This window comes from Sphaeramia orbicularis, chromosome 3 (genome assembly GCF_902148855.1).
Source record: "Sphaeramia orbicularis chromosome 3, fSphaOr1.1, whole genome shotgun sequence".
In the NCBI taxonomy this organism is placed as follows: Eukaryota; Metazoa; Chordata; class Actinopteri; order Kurtiformes; family Apogonidae; genus Sphaeramia; species Sphaeramia orbicularis.
Window position 1 is genome coordinate 22,924,241 of NC_043959.1, and position 21,647 is coordinate 22,945,887.

General features: G+C 37.5%; 1 long non-coding RNA gene across 1 annotated transcript; it reads left to right on the plus strand.

Moving 5' to 3' along the window:
* Nucleotides 1-270: 270 nt before the first annotated feature.
* Nucleotides 271-21,536, plus strand: LOC115416190 (uncharacterized). The gene is made up of 3 exons (XR_003934928.1): nucleotides 271-281; nucleotides 9,338-9,344; nucleotides 21,415-21,536. It is a non-coding gene; the product is annotated as an uncharacterized LOC115416190 (long non-coding RNA).
* Nucleotides 21,537-21,647: the final 111 nt, after the last annotated feature.

Sequence of the window (21,647 nt, forward strand, 5' to 3'; positions counted from 1 at the left end):
CAGCCATGTTTGTTAATTTGCTTTACTTTTGCCAGGAAGAAGTGATGGTGCATACAGACACTGATAAAGAGGACATAAAAAAAGGACACATTTCTTCTTGTATATCTTGAAAAATAAAAGTAAGTTGAAGCAGATGCCGACCTGCAGCTTCATTTAACCAGACTGTTTGGTCAGGGCTCAGGTTAACTGTTAATAATAATAATAATAATAATAATAATAATAATAATAATAATAATAATAAGTGGTTCCAGGCAGAACAAACCCCGCCACTCACATGTATTGTAGCTTATTTTGGCATTGATCCAGCTGATGTCATCATGTCTACGCGTGTACTGATGTCAGCATATCAACGGTTTCTCTCTCTCTCTCTCTCTCTCTCTCTCTCTCTCTCTCTCTCTCTCTCTCTGCATAGATACATACATACATATATACATATATATGCTAAGTTTGAAGTAAACTGAAACAAATTAATGTTTTTTATAGAAATTTGAAGTTTCAGCCATTATAAGTAAATGGGAGGAGAAGAAAGTTTTAAAAAATTCATAAGAAAATTTGAACTTTGACCTACTTTTCCCAAAATGTAACCACATCTATTCTGGGTCACTGGCAATCTGTATCCGTACCCAGACGGAGAATACCACTGGAAACCATGGAGGTAGATCTTTTCAAAGAGCGACTGTGTGAGTTCGTGAGAAACTACTGACATATGTACCCTCATCAATATCAACATTAGTATTTACATTAGTGTTACCTCTGTTGTCTCTATGCTTATTATTACTGACTTTCTTCTTCTCAAAAAACTTTACTTTTCTTCGTGGTATTTGTCCAGTATGGTTAATTAAGAGCAGCGCCCTCTGGTGGATTGATTGAGAAACGCTCATTCCAACACATTAAATGTCAGTAGCAGCACTTTGTTCCAGTCAGACTAATGACAACAACAATAAAGCACATTTTCAAAGGAACTAAGAACTGGAATGGTGTTATTACGTATTGGTAGTCGGTATCGGAAACTACTCAAATGTAAGTACTTGTACTTGTACTCAGTCTGGAAAAAAGTGGTATCAGTGTATTCCTACTTTTGATGTTTGATTTTAATGCAATATTTGAAATAAACAAACAAACAAACATTCAGTTCTGTTTAGTTTTAGTTCCTATTGCGTTATTTCTTTACTTTGTTTTCATGGAATCCCTTTATTTTACTGCTATAGTTTCAGTCAATGACAAGAAAGCACATTTTCAAAAGGAACTAAGAACTAAGAAGGAACTAAGTATTATTAAGTATTCATATCAGTACTCCGTATGGGCAAGTAATCAAATGTAAGTCCTTGTACTCAGTCTGGAAAAAAGTGGTATCAATGCATCCCTACTTTTGATGTTTGATTTTTATGCAATATTTGAAATAAATAAATAAACAAACATTCATTTCTGTTTAGTTTTAGTTCCTATTGCATTATTTCTTTACTTTATTTTCATGTTTTTTTCATGGAATTCCTTTATTTTACTGCTATAGTTTCAGTCAACAACAATAAAGCACATTTTCAAGAGGAACTAAGAACTGTAATGGTATTAAGTACTCATATCAGTACTCCGTATGGGCAAGTAATCAAATGTAAGTACTTGTACTCAGTCTGGAAAAAAGTGGTATCAGTGCATCTCTACTTTTGATGTTTAATTTTAATGCAATATTTGAAATAAATTAACAAACATTCAGTTCTGTTTAGTTTTAGTTCCTATTTGTTACGACACGACACTAGGTGTGGACCCAAATGCAGCGAGACTCAGGATCAGTAGTCAAAAAAAAGATTTATTTTACAAAAATTCAAAAAATCACAAAAGGATAACAAAAGGAGAAAGCACAACGTGCTCTAAAAACCCTAAAGAACTAAAAGAGAAGTACAACGTACTCTGTATAAACTAAAAAGCCAGAGGAAGATAACAAGAGGTTCAAGATTCTAGGTTCAAGATACTTAACAAAAGTTGGACTTCACAAGATCACAGAAACGATGCAGTGACAAGAGACAAAGGGAGCGGGGAGAATATATAAAGGAGGCAGGGATCAAAAACAGGTGTGGACAATAACGCAGGGAACACCGGGTGCAGACAATGAAGGAAAGGGAAGACAGAGACAAGACTGAGAGTGCAGACTAAACAGGAAGGAGACTACTATCACCAAAATAAAACAGGAAGAGACAAAAACCCAAAACTAAATCAACATAAACGACGCATGACACTATTGCATTATTTCTTCACTTTGTTTTCATGTTTTTTTTCATGGAATTCCTTTATTTTACTGCTATAGTTTCAGTCAACGACAATAAAGCACATTTTCAAGAGGAACTAAGAACTGTAATGGTATTAAGTACTCATATCAGTACTCCGTATGGGCAAGTAATCAAATGTAAGTACTTGTACTCAGTCTGGAAAAAAGTGGTATCAGTGCATCTCTACTTTTGATGTTTAATTTTAATGCAATATTTGAAATAAATTAACAAACATTCAGTTCTGTTTAGTTTTAGTTCCTATTTGTTACGACACGACACTAGGTGTGGACCCAAATGCAGCGAGACTCAGGATCAGTAGTCAAAAAAAAGATTTATTTTACAAAAATTCAAAAAATCACAAAAGGATAACAAAAGGAGAAAGCACAACGTGCTCTAAAAACCCTAAAGAACTAAAAGAGAAGTACAACGTACTCTGTATAAACTAAAAAGCCAGAGGAAGATAACAAGAGGTTCAAGATTCTAGGTTCAAGATACTTAACAAAAGTTGGACTTCACAAGATCACAGAAACGATGCAGTGACAAGAGACAAAGGGAGCGGGGAGAATATATAAAGGAGGCAGGGATCAAAAACAGGTGTGGACAATAACGCAGGGAACACCGGGTGCAGACAATGAAGGAAAGGGAAGACAGAGACAAGACTGAGAGTGCAGACTAAACAGGAAGGAGACTACTATCACCAAAATAAAACAGGAAGAGACAAAAACCCAAAACTAAATCAACATAAACGACGCATGACACTATTGCATTATTTCTTCACTTTGTTTTCATGTTTTTTTTCATGGAATTCCTTTATTTTACTGCTATAGTTTCAGTCAACGACAATAAAGCACATTTTCAAAAGGAACTAAGAACTGTAATGGTATTATTAAGTACTCATATCAGTACTCCGTATGGGCAAGTAATCAAATGTAAGTACTTGTACTCAGTCTGGAAAAAAGTGGTATCAATGCATCTCTACTTTTGATGTTTAATTTTAATGCAATATTTGAAATAAACAAACAAATATTCAGTTCTGTTTAGTTTTAGTTCCTAGTGCATCATTTCTTTACTCTGTTGTCATGTTTTTTTTCATGGAATCCCTTTATTTTACTGCTATAGTTTCAGTCAATGACAATAAAGCACATTTTCAAAAGGAACTAAGACCTAAGAAGGAACTAAGTATTATTAAGTACTCATATCAGTACTCCGTATGGGTAAGTAATCAAACGTAAGTACTTGTACTCAGTCTGGAAAAAAGTGGTATCAGTGCATGCCTACTTTTGATATTTGATTTTAATGCAATATATAAAACAAATAATAAAAATTCAGTTCTGTTTAGTTTTAGTTCCTATTGCATTATTTCTTTACTTATTTTAATGTTTTTTCATGGAATTCCTTCATTTTACTGCTATAGTTCCAGTCTTTGTCACTGCATCTCTCAGCGCCGTCACTCCTCTCCATCACTACACTCTTTGTTTTTCGATCACATCTCCACACTCCAGCCTGAATGCACAATCACACGGTACGCACCGACGCATACGCACACGACCCACTGCGCCATAATGCAATCAGCGCTGATAACAGTGTGTCCTCCCCTCAAAGCGCCGTTGACAATACACCAGTCTGTCTGTTTGACATCATGAGGGGAATGGAGTTTGTCTGTGGTGTGGCTGGTGAAGGGATGGAGGTGGAGTTTGGAAGGAGGTGGTGGTGGGGGGGTGAGGTGTTGAGAGGAGGTGGGGGCCTCAATAAAATCAATTACCATCATCGCCGTGTGCCAAGCGGTGATAAATAAGCAGGGCACGGCGTGGACAGGCGCCCGGGTGGATCTGATGGTGTGAGTACAGATGGCACTGCCCACTGGCATACTGCACCGGGTGTGTGTGTGTTGTTGTTGTGAGTCTGTGTGTGGCAGCAGACAAAGCGAGCGCCCAGATGGACCCGACAGCAGAGATGGATGCTGACACGCTCTTTCGCTGCAGCACCGTTCAGCTTGAAAATGCATTGTTTGTTTGAAATAAAAGAATGATTACACACTTTTGTTTTATGTTTTGTTTTGTTTTTTCTCCTCTTCTTCAGATGAACTAACCCCGGCGCTCCTCCACGCTCCTGCATCATCAGTATTCAACGCTTCATATTAATCAGCACTAATGCATTTTTCCCTCCTAATGAGATGAGTTTATTGAGTCCTAAAGCAATCTTTGCACTAATAAGCTGTTTACAAGCAAATCAATTATGGTAGAAAAGGACATGCATAGTCAATGTGCACAGAAACACAGCAGCAGCGGTGGTGGAAAGAGTATACGCATCCTGTACTGAAGTAAAAGTATGAATAAAATACAAGTAAAAGTTCTGCACCCAAAAATCATTGAAGTAAATGTATACAAGTATTGACCAAAAAAAATCTGCTTTGGACTCACTCACAGCATAATTTCTAACCTTTTTATCATCAAAATAAGAAAAAAAGTCCAGAAAAACCATTTTAGGCTTAGAGTTTAAAGCAGGGGTCTCAAACATGCGGCCCGGGGGCTGAAACCAGCCCACCAAAAGGTCCAACCAGGCCTGTGGGATAAATTTGCGAAGTGCAAAAATAACACTGATGATATTAATAATCAAGGGTAGGGATGTCCGATATTGGCTTTTTTGCCAAAAACCGATATGCCGATATTGTCCAACGCTTAATTTCCGATTCCGATATCTACCAATATCGCTGCCGATATATGTGGGATATTAAACTAATTTTAGGTAACATCACACGTTGATTTTCAAGATAAAATTGATTTCCTATTTACATTTTTGACTCTTTCTCATTTACCAACAGTAACACTGTATTCCAAATCACAAAATAAAATAATAATAACAAACAGCTCTGAGATATCCCATCATTCCACAAAATATTAGAGGAATCTACACCAAACTTTAGACCAAACATCTTCTGAAGCACCAGGTTCCTTCTAAACTTATCACATTTACATACATCAGTTATAAGTCTTCCACATAGTAGTTTAGTTTTTTGATATAAACACTTCAATATTCCTCATTTTCAAGAAAAAAAGAAACAAATGCACTAAATACTGTAGATTTCTGGCCTTTGCTTGGCTGCACCAGGTCCTCCTGTTGGACCAGCTGCTGTGTTTGATCTGTAAATAATTATATGGACATTAGTTATTTATCTATGTATGAATTTATGTATTTATTTATTTATTTCATACTAAAGCCAAATCCAACAGTGTCTTACCTGTGTCCCTGCTGACATTATACAGCTGAATCTGTTCTGTGTCCTCAGTCTGAATCTGAACTCACTCTAACAGATGAACACTAGCTGTCCTTTGTCTTGTTCCACATCTGTGTGTCTGTCTTCTCCTTGAATGTCCTCTATAAATGTCTCTTTTCTCTTCCTCCTGTCTGTCATTTTCTCTGTGTCGCTCTGTGCTCCCCACCCCACTTCGTGTCGGACCTGAGCTGCTCCGTGTTTCCCGTGTTCCATGTCCGTCTCCCTCACCTTCTATTTCTCCGTTGCTGTCTCTAAATGGTTCTTCTGTAGCTCCATCATACTGTATATTGAATTGTCAGACTCTGTCTCCATAATCATCTTTAAGGCTTTTGACATTGTGTGCGGTTCCTGCACAGTCTGCATTTCCTCATTCAGTGACTGCCACTGGATGCGTTGCCATGGGATACGGAGACTCCAGTGCGAAAACGTTAAACCCGGTCCGTCATTTTTCCGAAAAAGCTATTTAATTGTTTGTTTCTGGACTAAGGAAAGAAATTCACACGATCTACAACAGCTTCAACTACAGTATAACAGTGAAAACACGGACTGACGGAAAATCTCATCATTGGAGGAGAAAGAGTTAAGTAGTGGAAAAAATGCCATATTTATTTATTTTCTCTCCCTCCCTCCATGAGTCTATTACAGAGTGGCAACTCTACTGTACAATTTTGAAAACTGCACATTTCTTTCAGCTACAAACAATGCTTCATTTACGCGTTGGTAAATGCTGGTGAGATCAAGGCATTATTTTATCGGTTTTAATGATAGGCAAAAAAAATGATACCGATATTCACCGATATTACATTTTTATGCCAATATTGGGCCGATAATATCGGTGGGCCGATATTATCGGACATCCCTAATCAACGGTATAAAACTCATTTTAGTTCAGGTTCCATATACACACCAATATGATCTAAAGTAAAATAATTAAATAAGTAAATCCATTTTTCTAGGTTCAACTAGTGGACTAGTTTTGCTCTTTTGAAGCAAAACTAGTCCAGTTGAACCTTGAAGAACTACCAAGAAGAACAATGAGCTGGGCAAATGAGAATTGTTCTTATTTTAGTTCCAAACTCCACATTTTTAACAATATTATGCTTGTTATCAAATGTTTGTGTAACATTGTGTGTTATGTACATGTATAAATGATAAGTTGAGGCATAATATTGTTAAAACTGCACTTATTTTTCTTACAAATTCCATTTTTTTCAGGTTATTCACATGTTTTTTGTTAAAAGATATTTTGTAAATGTAAATATTTTCATAATTTAATGTTTTTTATTGCACTAAAACAAAGAGAAAAAGTTATTATTTATAGGTTATGATGCTATTACTTTACTGGTCCGGCCCACTTGAGATCCAATTGGGCTGAATGCTGCCCCTGGAAGAAATGAGTTTGACACCCCTGGTCACCCCTGTTAAAAATATAATGCATGTTTTGGATCCTGGACCACCAACAAATCAGGCCTAACCAGAAACAACCACAAACATATTCATGAAGATTTCAAGTGCAAATAGTTTTTCCAAGTGATAAAATTTATCATTTCCTGAGAGTTAAGACCAGATCCTAGAAATGATAATAGTAATTCACAAAACATCTCAACCTCAAAGAAAACTCCTTAAGTGAAAAACTGTTCAGGAGGACAGTTAAGAGGCTGGAGAGTCTGAAATGGGAGACACACACACAAAAAGGCTGAGGTATTATCGGAAATGAAGACTGACTGAAAATACATAGAGCTATGCAAAAACCAATTTGTAACTGAAAAGTGAAAATTATAGTTTTTATAAGCTGAAAATGAGACACAAGCTACAATTAAAATGAACTGCAATGTCTAATGCATAATGTGGAGCCTTTAATCAATAAAGACCATGGAAATCATACGTGATGTCTGGCATTCTTGGATCCAAACTTCTTAGGCTTCTGAAAATAAAGACTAATCAGAATAATTGAAAAACTCCAACTCACCACAGAAAGACTTGCCTTAATTAGTCATTTCATCAAAATTAAAAAGTACATTTGTACCTGACTAATTAAATTAGAAAGAATCTGTGAAGCTAATAATAAAAATAAGTAAATGTAAAGTCATTTCATTATTATGAGCTGATCTGTTCTCCCATTATCACTTGAGCACTTTTTAACGTGATCGACTAATAACACTAAGCGACTGGTTCAACCACCCCTCCCTCAGTGAGATATTTGTCCTTCCTTTCCTGCTCAGAGTTTGAACGTTTTAGCCAAATATTGGGGGTGTAACGGTGCACTCGTTTGTACCGAACTGTTTTGGTTCAGGGACTTCAATACAATATAGAGGCGTACCGAACAAATACATGTAGCCTATGTGAAGAACGCAAACACTCTGGAAGCAAGGTGACCGCAAGCAGAACCAAAAAAAACAAACAAACACTAGAATGGTTGGATGTGAATGAATATTTGATATAGATGGAGTTATAGAAATGCATTTTTTATTGTTTTTTGTATGTTTTAGTTTTTATTAATGTCTGTTTTTTGAATGATAACATCAGCCTGCCCAGGGACTACAGGTGGAAATAAGCACTAGTGCTACAACCTGGCACACTACATCTGTCCTTTTTAAGGTTAATGTACACTGTGCATTGCCCCTGTCTAAATATATACAGGGTGGGGAAGCAAAATTTATAATATTTTGAGGCAGGGATTGAAAGACAGTGTATGACCAATTAGTTTATTGAAAGTCATGAGAATTTAAATCTTCAAATCATATTTTACTGCATTTCTAATGGTCTTGTTGTCTACCTCAAGTTCAATTGCCATTTTTCTCATGGATTTGGTTGGATCCTTTAGGATTTTGGATTTGAGAGCTTTAATAAAAGCTTTGGTACGTTTTTTGTTGCTTCCTCCACTTCCAGACTTTCTCGTAATAGTTTTGCTCATAGTCATTCTCTTCTTTCCATTATAAACAGTCTTTATGGACACTCCAACTATTTTTGAAATCTCCTTTGGTGTGACGAGTGCATTCAGCAAATCACACACTCTTTGACGTTTGCTTTCCTGATTACTCATATGGGCAAAAGTTGCTGAAAAGGTATGGATAATAGTGTTAGGTATGATTATGACATCAATATATGTTTGGTTTCAAAACAATTGACGTAGTGCCTGCTGAGAAAAAACAACTAAATGTTCATTGTAAATTTTGCTTCTCCACCCTGTAAATAAAGTGAAAAAAAAAAAAAAAAAAAAATTCTGAGGTACCATGGGGAGGGGGTTAAACATGACAACAGAGAGTATAACAGAGTCACAGAAGCCGGGTCAGAACATTCGAAGCTGTTAAGTTTCACTTTTGGTTTTCGGTAGTTACAGAGTGCACCCCCCCATAGATCCCCCCCCCACTCGTCTCCTTCACTGCCTGTAGGCCCTGCGCCCCAAACTATGAATTATGAAAGAGCTGCAGCATCTTAAACCGCCCACAGCATTTGAAAAATAAACAGTACCACAGTGCTTCAGTTTCAGCTTCAGAGTTTGTCATGCCTTTCATGTATTGGGATTGTCTCTGTCAACTCACCATATATTTTCTATTAGTAATTTTTTAAATCAATTACTAGATATTTCAGGCGACCCCATTTGAATTCCAGCCGACCCCACGTGGGGTCCTGACCCTAAGGTTGAAAAACTCCACTGTAGTCCAATCCATTGGCATCTTTGGTAGAACTTCACAGCTCTTTATATTATTGGTGATAATTTTAGCTAACTTTTATAAGTGACAATTGCAGGTGACAGTTTTACTCCCCAAAAATTTATCTTGAGAGTATCACAGTGTAAAAGTGATTTTGTTGGACATTCTACTGCAGTGCTTTTCAACCTTGGGGTCGGGACCCCACATAGGGTCACCTGGAATTCAGATGGGGTGGCCTGAAATTTCTAGTAATTGATTAAAAAAAAATAACTAATGAAAAAAAAAAAAAAAACCCTTACTAATAAAAAATACATGGTGAGTTGACAGAGACAATCCCAATACATAAAAGACATGACAAACGGTGAAGCTGAAACTGAAGCACTGTGGAACTATTTATCTTTCAGATGTTCATTGTGGTCAGTTTCAGATGCTGCAGCTCTTTCATAATTCATAGTTTGAGTTCTTGTTTGTTCAGTCTTAATTGTCAGCCTTGTAAATCCAAGCTGGACTGACCAAGGAAAATCAAATTCGCACTTTGTGCAGTAATCTACACCTGGCTTTTCTGCCTCCGTCCATAATAATATATATTATACAGACTAAATGTCATCTAAAATTAATGTTTATTTGCAACATAGTATAGCAAACTATTACATGATGAAAAACAAACTGATTTTAGCAAAAAAAAAAAAGTCTCTGTTTCGAATGTCTGGGGTCGCCAGAAATTTGTGATGTTAAAATGGGGTCACGAGCCAAAAAAGGTTGGGAACCACTGCTCTAATGTCGACACTACAGGTTTCCTCATCAAAAAGTCCATTAAAAATAGCCAGACTACCGTTACCATTCCTCTACATAAACGTCCTCCTTCTGAGAGCGTTTCAGAGACTAAAAGGTTTGCTGAGGGTGGTGTTGCTCATGCAGCGATGCAGACCTCCCACCTTCAGGCTCATTATGTTCAAACTCTGATGCAGATCCAGCCGAGCTGATCAATGGCGCCTCTGCAGAGATCTACTCGTGTCGCACTGAAAAACAGCTGCTGACTGCTATCGACACACTGTCATTGCACTCTGCACACAGAATATAGATTCCGGTCAGATTAGGGGGAGAATATTTCGTATTGCAGCAAAATAATCTATCCACAGTTCAAGAGGCAGAGCGCAGGTCAAAGGATGGATTAGAATATGTGTGTTTGCATGTTTTAAATCTACAAGGGTCAAGTGGAGGCGATGCACATGATGACTAAGCAGTTGTTATTATGCCAGGGTAGATGAAATGAATTTTGTGATGGAAGCTAAAAACCACAGTCAGGTCAAAACACTTGGTTCTTACTTGGGATGCACCAACGCCGATACCAGTATTGAGTATTGGTCCGATACTGAGCATGTGTACTTCTACTCGTACTCGTTAAAGTGCACTGATACAAACACACTGATACCACTTTACGGCTGCGTGACGTTCACCAGACTGATCTCATGAAACTGCGTTGTATGTGACGCCAGTTTATTGCATTTGGCGTGCTATACGTATGTATTTTCATCCTTTTGCGTGTTATTTAATGCCATTTGATGGTGTGTCAATGCGCTAGCCACTAATCGCTAACCCTAACCACTAATCACACTAATTGCTAAACCTAACCCTAGCCGCTATTCACCTTAATCACTCCAATTGCTAAACCTAATCGTTAATCACGCTAGCCGCTAACCAAGCTAATGTCGAGCTATTTTACGCAGCGTAAATATACACGCTGAAAGCTAATGCGTACAGATAACACGCCAATTAAAAGTGGGGTGTTATCTGTATGCAATTCATGATATCATGTTGTGTTCACAGTTAAGTGCAGTAGGTATGTGGTGGAGGAGTAATGTCAGGAGTGTGGAGATTTTTCAAAATAAACGACAGTAAAACCTACACCCCTAAAAAAGTATCTGATAGAGTTACAAACTGGTGATGGAGAAAAGAAAACAATTTCAAAATTGTATATTATTTTCTTATTTATGAATCAAAATAACTCCTCGCAGTTAAGAGGGAGATGGGAGGCAGAGGCGAACGTGGACATATATGAGGATGACTGGCGCGATGTATGTACGGAGGCACATCTGGTTACGAATTCTAATACATGGAGGGAATTCAAATGGAAAATAATCACTAGATATTTCAGAACACCAGAAATAGTGTCTAAGATGGATCCCCAAAATCCCAGTTCATGCTGGAGGAACTGCGGAGCCCATAGAGCTAATCACACTCACATATTTTGGGTTTGTCCTAAGTTAAGTGTGTTTTGGAGGGAGGTGTTCAATGCCATGAAGGAGGTTTTTAAAATGAACATCCCACAAAGCTTCACAGTGGCAGTTCTGGGAGTAATACCTGAAGGTCTGGATAGAAAAGCAGATAAATACCTTTTGAATATATTATTCACCGCTGCCTTGAAGTCTGTAACCATCAGTTGGTTGAAACCAGAACCTCCCTCATATAATACATGGAATCAAAAAGTTTGGGATATTTACCAGATGGAGCAGATCACATACTTGCTCAGGCTTCAGAAAACCATATTTACTAAAAGATGGGAACCTATGTTACCTTAACTGCTGCAATAATATTTACTGGTGATGCAAGAATACTCCATGTTATCAAGGTGCTGTCATTCTACCTCTGACAAAGATTTATATCTACAGCCTTTTTTATTTATTTATTTATTTATTTAAGAGTGAACACTGTTTGCTATAATTGTTATTGCTTTCTCAAATTTCATCATATGTGCCTGTGGAGGTGTATAAGAATACATTTTCAGCTGTGTAGGGGGAAAAGAAATTAACTGAACTGTACTTAAATGTATAATTGTACTGTACTGAAAAAAAGAGGAAATCTAATAAAAATTAACTTAAAAAAAAAAAAAGTAAACGACAGTGACTGAAAGTTACGATAAAGAGACAGACGGATACAGACGGAGTGTTCTGTCCGTCCTCTGCGTACATTCTGTACATAATTCTGTCCATTTTCCAGGTACTCGCAGATACGTACCCAGACTGAAAATTCGGAGCAGTACCACCGGGAACCGTGGAGGTCGCGGATCTGTTCAAAGAGCGACTGTGTGAGTTAGAGTAAAACTACTGACAGATTTATGACAACTACCCTCATCAGTATCAACATTAGCATCCACATTAGTATTACCTCCTCTGTTGTTGCCATGTTTGTTAATACTGACTTTCTTCTTTTTCGTCTCAAAAAACGTTACTCTGCTTTGTGGTATTTGTTTGGTATGGATAATTAAGAGCGGCGCCCCCTGGTGGATTGATTGACAAATCCTCATTCCAATGCATTAAATATCAGTAGCAGCACTTTGTTCCATTTAGACTTATGACAATGACAATAAAGCACATTTACAAAAGTAACTAAGAACTGGAATGGTATTATTAGGTACTCATATCGGCAAGTACTCACATGTAAGTATTTGTACTTGGTCTGGAAAAAAGTGGATCCCTAGTTCTTCCAGTATATAATAGTATATGCACTAAACCCATCCTCATCAATATCTTATCAACATGTTGGAGTTGATTAGAAAATATAAGCCTATAAATCTTGTCTTAGAGCTTGTTTGCACATTTGCACACATGAAGTTAACACCAGCTTTCAGCAGGTGGTAGAACATTTACATGGATGTAAATTACATTGACACAATCTGCTTGTCAGTGTAGTTTGCATTGAATTCTACCGTTTGCAAATGTTTGACAGTATGTTTTTCCTTGTTTGGGTTCTCAGTGTGAGCTTACACTGTGTTTCTAGCACCACCCCAGACAGGAAAATTTCTTTTGTAACACATTATATATAGAAAAAAAAGAAAAAATAACACATGAAAAATGGTACTGAAGCATCACGAAACAAAGTAACGGGAGGGGAAAAAAATAAAAAATAAAAAATAAAAAAAAAAACCAAACGCACAGAGGATGTCATAGGCTTTTTTTGTGTATTTTTTGTTTTTATCTATTTATGATGGCTTATTTTTAATATAACAGTCAATGAACGTATTTTTCTAGCTGCAAGTGCACCATAACATTACTGAGTAAAGCTAAATGAGCTGTATTTATCCTATTATTATGTATCTGTTTTATCAGTTCTAATGTATCTTATATTTATTCTTTCTTTTTTTTTTTTTTTTTTCAAATTTTAGCATATCTTGTATTTTATCTACAACTTTTTGTGTTTTAAATGTGCTATAGAAATAAACTTGACCTTGTTGCTGTGAGGCAGAATTACAAACCACTACGCCACCGCACCACCCAAAAGCTCAAGAGTCCATTTGTGGACCAGGTCATACAGTTCTGTCCGAGGGACAGAACTCCAGGCAATGCAAAAGCCTTATTTTTGAGCTCATAAACAAGTTGAATTTCAGAGAAAAGTGACTCACACGATAGAGTATGATGCACCGCTTTATATAAAATCATCCATCTATTATCCTCTGTACATTTCCTGTTTTATACAACACAAGAAAAAACACAGACAAAGACAGGAGACATATTTAGATTAGACTTGAACTTCTGTCACATGAAACTGAACTTGCAAGGTTTCCATAAAAATTGGCCCACCGTACAGAGACCATTAAGTGGAGGGAGTGATATATCTAGCTTGAAAAATGGATAGTGGAAATTAAATGTGACGCCGCCGCCACAGGAGGGAAGGTTACAGGTTAGTAAAAACATCAGGATTCATCCTCCATTAATATCCGAGACCAACTTGAAGACAACCGTCCTCAACAAAAAAACAACAGCCTCGGTCATGTTCAGTCACCTGAAACAACCCATGCTTTTGTTTTGTTTTCTTAAATGTGTGGTTGTATCTGAACACTGCCTCTCTGTGGAGCAGAGTCTATACTGTGACAGAGCTGCGAAACCTCAATTAATGTCGGTTTTAGGCTCTGGAGGCAGACTTTTATGGCATTTCTCGAAAAAAACAAACAAACATTAAAGGTTAGGTTTCTTTCACACATGAGCAAAATCTGCACAAACTTAAATCACAGACATGGTAGAGTTTTTTTAATTAAGTATTTTGTTGATTGAATGCATGGGTTCTGCTGCTAAAATCACGTCTCAAATACTTTTATGTGTAAGTCCTCCCTCTATGTATATGTATATGTATATGTATATAAAACATGTGAATAGAGGTGGACGATATGTATCACCTACAATAATATCGTAAATGTTGATTTGATGTTGATTTGTACCGCAGCCCGAATAATGGGGGACCCCACCCACCCAGCTCATGGATTGTTTGACCCCCTCCCCTCAGGGAAGAGGCTGCAGAGCATTAAAGCCAGAACCACCAGGCTCAAATGCAGCTTCTTCCCAGAGGCTGTCAGACTGGTGAACTCCATGAAAAACTGATGCACTACTGTTGATCATGCTGCTACTGAAATACACTGCTGTTTTTATTCTGCTTTAACATGCCACTAATTTTTTAATCTTGCACTGTAATATTTATGTACATTTATTCATTATTTATTTTTAGGTTTTACTGTTATTATCAGATTTTATTATTATTATCTTTAACCCTCTGGTATCCCGTCCAGCAAGGCCCTTACTAAGCACCAAGTGTGCCTTTTTGGCACACTTGTGGAATAATGTCAAAAAAATTTCATACAGTTTGTTTTTAATTCTTTTACACTTTTTTCTTTTTCACGAACTTGACCCGTAAATAAAAATACCAAATACTTAATAACTGTCACATTTTTTAACCCTTTAAATCAGGGGTCTCAAACGCCGATCCTCGAGGGCCGGTATCCTGCATGTTTTAGATGTTTCCCTCTTCCAGCACACCTGACGGTCGTTATCAGGCTTCTGCAGAGCTTGATGGTAGGCTTATCATTTGAATCAGGTGTGTTGGAAGAGGGATACATCTAAAACATGCAGGATACCGGCCCTCGAGGATCTGAGTTTGAGACCCCTGCTTTAAATGCTGTGTTTGTAATGTAAACAAACCATTTTTTTGGATGCAAAAAACACAAAAAAATTATTTTTTTCAATATACTACATAAAAAGTGGATCACATATTATTTGACTTTTGCAGCCTGGCATATGTCAATGATTAACTCCAACATTGGTTAATTTGCATTATTATTTTTGCCGCTAGGTCAAATGTTCAAAAATACTAGCATCTGTCACCAAGTGTGCCAAAATGGTGCACCTATAAATCAAACTATTAAATATTATACATTGATTGATTTGTCTGCTCTAATTTGATTTTATTATTATTATTATTATATTATTTTCTGCTCTAATTTGATTTTATTTTTGTAAATCAAGGTCAACATACATATCAAATGGAAGAAATAGTGCGTTTTAGACACACTTGGGAGACAGATGCTAGTCTTGTAATTTTCTTATGTTTACAATGTGCAAATTTTAGTTGGTGGCCAGAATTTTAAAGATCATGCACCAATGAACAACTTTTGAATTCTAACCTTATTTAAATTGTGAAAAATAATATGAAGTCTTTTTACACGAAATGCCAAGTGTGCCTAAAAGGCTCACCCGGATACCGGAGGGTTAATATAGGATTCATTTTATAGGATTTTACCATGTACATTGCTGGACCTGAGTACTGATTTTGCTTCATGTATACACTACATGTAATGACGATAAAGTGAAACTTGAACCTTGACGATGCGCAATTTTACATTATTGAGTATTCATACTGTCTCAAAATTAAAACAAATGGATGATGCAGAGATGGTAAAGGAGAGGTGCATGAAAGTCCTCATTGGCTGAATGCGTGTCTCAGAAGCCAATCGGCGGACAGGATTCAGTCTCGTGGTGACTTGGCGGCACCAAAACACAACATCGTGGAGGAAATCTGTAGGAGTGTCCCGTCTCAGCGGATGATTTCATAGCAGACGTGGGTCCACATCACTAGCCTGGAAATGGTTCGGTTTTGACAAGACTTAGGTAGGTCAAAATAATGTTGTACGCAAGCTGGGGCACCGTGAAGGGTGGTGGGGGTTGTAAACATGACAAATTCATGTGGAGGGGGTTCAGTGGATGCAGGTTAGAAGTTGTGAAAATTTCATGTAAGATCCGCTGTTATAACAGAGGAATAGAAGCCGAGAGTCGGACATTGGAAGCATGATAGGTTTCACTTTCGTTTCATTCCAGTGTTAGTTACATTAGTTATGGACCGTGCACCCACATATACAACTACTGCCCCCCCTCCATTATTGTAGAACATGTATGAAGCACTTAAACAAACAAGAGCTGTTGTTCTGAAACGCTGCGTCTATCTATAGATGTCCTGGTAAGCAAGTAGAGTTTTACAGCATTTTTAGTAAAAAACAAACAAACAAACAAACAAAAAGAAAGAAATTCACATTTTAAAGGATATCGTCAGATTATCGTTATCGGGAAATTTTTAAAAATAATTGAGATTTTTCTTTGCCCATGTCGCCCACTCTTACATGTGAATATGAATATGGAGACTGTTGCTTAAACACAAGCTGTAATTAAAAATAAAACTGTCCTCTGAAGGGGCGGGGGGGGGGGGGGGGGGGTTGATGGCAGCTTTAAGAAAAATAAATAAATAAATAAAACAACTTTTATGTGTGAGAAAACAGAAAGAAAGTGACTACAAAAATCTAGCATTATCCCAATACACAAACCATATTTATATACCATACTTATATTTTTCTTTGCTGTTCATTAAGAGCATGTAAAGATGATGGATTGATGTATAGTTGTGTTTACTGTGGCAGTTATTGTGTTTGAATATATGCTTTGTTTTTACTGCTTTAAATCTGCAGATACTGGGAAGCCCAATGTAATTAAATCTTCTTAGATGTTAGAGTTTCTAAACCAGTGAGCCATTTATAAAAATGCAAATAAACTGTGCTTTGTTAAATTATGTACCAGACAAATGCCCAAAGAAAAGATTTTCAGTGTTTAAACTGAACAATGTTGCATTTTGTAAATAGACATATTTAGATTTGGATGCTTGTAGTAGTTGGAAAATGTTAGAACTGATCCAAAATAAGAAAATAAGACTGAAAAGTTTACATAGTACACAGTTTATAGAATATGAGCGGATCACGACTCAACTAAAAAAAAAAAAAAAAAAAAAAAAAAAAAAAAGCATCCACAAAAGACTGAGGAGGTTCAAAGGTAGAGTGTGGTTCAACACTTTGTGAGAAAATTGTCCAAAAGAATAGTTCTCCACTCAGTGGCACCAATATGCTCAGAGCTCTTTCACAGGTTTCAGTCCAAAAAACTGTCAGGGTCTGAAAATAAAAGGCCAGTGCTGGAAAGTATCAAACCATCATGACTCAACACAATCCAAATATGCAGAATGCAGCATCATTCACAAATGAGGGTAGGATGGAGCAGGATGCTGACGAGCGGATTGGGGCGGCGTCTGCAGTGATGCGGACACTAAACTAGTCCGTTGTGGTGAAGAGGGAGCTGAGCCGAAAGGTGAAGCTCTCGATTTACCGGTCGATCTACGTTCAGACCCTCATCTATAGTCATGAGCTCTCACCACATATGTTGCCATCAGGTCGACGTGTTTCCATTGAAGGCGGTGATTATTTGAGGATGATCAAAGCTTCATGATGGTGTTAGGATTTTTTGTATTCGTTGATTGGAAGTTCCAAAGATGAGGTCAGGATGCACTTGGTCTCAGTTTAATAATTTATTCTGATCACATGTGAAATATAAAAGCCAGCACTGGTCTCTCTGGACAAGAGCTCCAGCAGGAACTTGAGTCAAAGACCCCCGAATTCTGGGTGTGGTTTGACAGTTATCTTCTTGGGTGACTCCACCCCGAACAATGGGTTGGACTTCGCAATGTCGTCTGACTCCGTCTTCTGATTGGACCTCACCTGTTGAGTTGCCAACCGTCAGTCCACATCTCATTGCTGGGATGTGCTACGCAAAGTGTCATGACTTGTTTTAGACATGGATCTATTGGAATGTGAGGTCCTAGCTTCTGTAGCCACAACATCTTCTTCAGTGAGCAGAACTGACCCTGAATCTTATCAGTCCTGGTGCCCATGAGTTTACTGGGAGACAAACTTCATCAGTACAGAAATATGTGACATTTTAGAGCAGCTCAGAGCAACACTGTAATTATTCTATAATTATTCTTCAATGGACTGATGACCAGCTCAAGTTTTGGAAACAGCAAGAATGGGCAACAAATGTCCTACCTACCTCTGGTCATGGACATTAGAAAAGGAAAGGGAATGTGCAATGTTCAGTGCAATTTGTGGAAAGTATTTTTAGATCTTTATTGTAAGTCACTGAATTATTGTCTTTTTACTGCTTATATCTTTTTACTCTTTATTGTATCTTTTAATTTTTTATGTTTATACTGTTAGGCTTTGTTCAGACTGCAGGCAAATGTGGCAAATCCAATTTTTTTGCCCATACGTGACCTGTATCCGATCTGTTAAAGACAGTTAGAGTTGCATAAATCTGATTTTTTCAAATCCAACCAAGGCCACTTTCATTTGTCGTCCTAAATCTGATACGAATCTGATATTTTGCAATGCGACTTCAGTCTGAACAGCCAGGTCGCATTTATCCAACCTTTACATCATTGAAATGCGACCAACATCACAATTCTGTGTCCCAGGACTGTTACTTCTGTAAACACAGCGCTGCAAACGTGGTCACGTATTACGCCAGTGTCATGATCTGTACCTGTGTGGCCCTCAGCTCCTCCCTCTCCTCATCTCCCCATTATCAGACTCACCTGCTGGCGCTGCGTGGCTGCAGCCAATTACCTCCAGCCTATTTAAGGCTTAGTTTTGCAGCCATGCAGCGCTGGTCCATTCCTCTCCTTCACCCACTCCATAACCCGGACATTCTGCCATCTTCCACTACGGACTCTGATCCAGGTTCTGTGTTTTTTTCGTCTTCCTTTATGGACTCTGTCCCCGGTTCTGTGTTTTCCGTTGTTTAGTTTTTATTTATGTTTAATAAACTTGTGTTTTTTCCCTTCAGTACCGTGCATTTTAGTCCTCTCTTTTCCCCCCGTTGTGACAGCCAGGACCTCTTTTGCACATGCAGGTCACTTCAGGGTTGCATTCAGTTCATACTCAAAACTGACAGAAGTCGCATTTAATGTGTAATATGAACGAGCACACAAAAATAATCGAATTTCACCAAAAAAATCCGAATTGCGCATTAAGACCTGCTGTCTGAACATAACCTAAGAGTCCTATGCACAAGAATCCCTATGTACCCGAACAAGTGTACAAATGGCAAATAAACTTTATCTTATTATGAGAGCTGGCATGTCATCACACACACACCTACACACACACCTACACACACACACACACACACACACTCATTCTAAACTACTGTTCAGGGTGAGGCCTGGCAACAGAGGAATTAGTAAAGCGTCTGTAGTTTCACTTTCACTGTAGCCCCCCCTGAACTGGGCCCACCGTTATTTGTACATACTGTATATGTTATATTTTCTGTGCAGAGATGGAAATATAAAAGACAGTTAATGCAAACACACACGTTTGTACTCTTATTCCCTCACCCAATGAGAACTGATAAGAGAATCGGATCGATAAGCAATATCGATAATGGAATCGGAATCGGAAAATTCTTAGCGATTCCCATCCCTACTTAGTAGTTTGTAGGTCTGCCTCAATTGTTGCAGCGTTATTTGCAGTGAGTTGCAGTGATCATGGTGTGCATGTGGTGGTTGCTATTGGGTTTTGCGATAGCGTCACCCCGCGGTGAGTACCCTGCCTGATTTCTTTTCCACCAGCAGATGCTGTTTTACACATCCTGCTGGTCCTAATCTATTGTAATCTGTTTTAGCAGTTACTTTGTCATTTTTAAATACTTATGTATCATGCAGTATTAAAGATACTGTTTTTAAAACTAATTCTGGTTTTTCCCTTTTTCATCAGGCCCTCATCATCTCTTGCCATCATTTTTACATAATAAATATTGTTATTTGGACTTGAATGCACATCTCCGGCTCTCCTTGTACCTGGGTTAAATTTGTTTGTTGGGTTTATGCAGAGACCCTCATACTGGGGAACATCACATTATCTTAAATACACTTGTAAATGTGTAACAATTAGAGTCCTCATTAACAAAAAAAGACAGATTTTTTAAAATGAAAAAGACAGTTTATGTAAGACGATGGTAAGCATGTCTTTGTCCAAATAATTTATCAGTGTGTTGTAGTCCCTAAAATATTTTTTTAGGCACAAAATACGATTAAATTGGTCGGTGAAAACAATGAAAACATTCTCCACATACTTTTCTTTGTCAGTTAAAGGTTCAAATTAATGAATAAATCTTGTATTTCAGTCCTCATTTTTCTGTAAATGGGGTTTGACATGTTAAATCTTAAAAATAATAATAAATAGCAAATACCATGTGGATAATATAGACATTTCTTTTTCCAAGCTGCACAAAATACAGCAGAGTGGCTCATTTCAGTCTGGCCATTGTACGTTGAATATGCAGCTGTGTGCCCCGACGCTGCAGACTGAAATATGTGGAGATTATCACCTATCACATTTTTTTTCCCCTCTGCACCAGAATGCAAAGAAGTTCTTATGGAAAAAAGTTGCCTCATAAAAATCTGTCTCCAGCAGATACAATAAAGTACAAAAACTGAATGTCACATAGAAATGGACTGTGACTGTGTAAAAGCTCAGTGCATTCACTATGTCCACATGGAAAATGTAAGTAGAATGAGTCAGGATGAGTCATACTAATGTGGAATCTGAACCAAAACTCAATATATTAGATTAAACTTCATTTTAACATCCTTACGTTAAACTTCTCGGGTCTGATTGTCTGAAATGAGTTTAGTTATTCCACATGCAACATTAATGAAGCTGCTCTGAAGTTTTGTTGGCTTTACGCTGCCTGTTTTACAAACTGTACACATGCCGATACCGATCTTTAATTCACAAAATGGTACCGTGATCAAAGAGCTGAGTCAGTCTGCGTATTCCTTCGAAGAATGTAAAGTGAATTCAAAGTGGCCTCAGAGGGAATTGTTTATACACAACTTAATGAATGAAGAAGGAAAAGGGATTCAAACCCATGGGGAATACAGATAATAAGAGAAGAACCCTGAGCTTGAAGTGAGGATGCTTCATATGATAGTGGTGGAGGGTTGTACTTCAGACCACATTTCAGGTCCATTCTCAGTATTTTCTGCAGATTTATACTTCTATATTATTCTACTCCACTACATCTCAAAGGGCTCAAAGTCTTTTTATTGGTATTTATGCAGAGACTATACAGAAAATATGTTACAGACATGAGTCAATACAAACAAGAACAATCCCCGCCCATGCTCCAACTGAGCCCCGCCCCTAAAAAAAAAAAAAAATCACTGTACCATAATTCTGCATACAACCACATATATTTTAAACATTGTACAAGAGAAGGGGGATACATTTTTAAAGTAGACATGCAAATGAAGCAAAAGTGG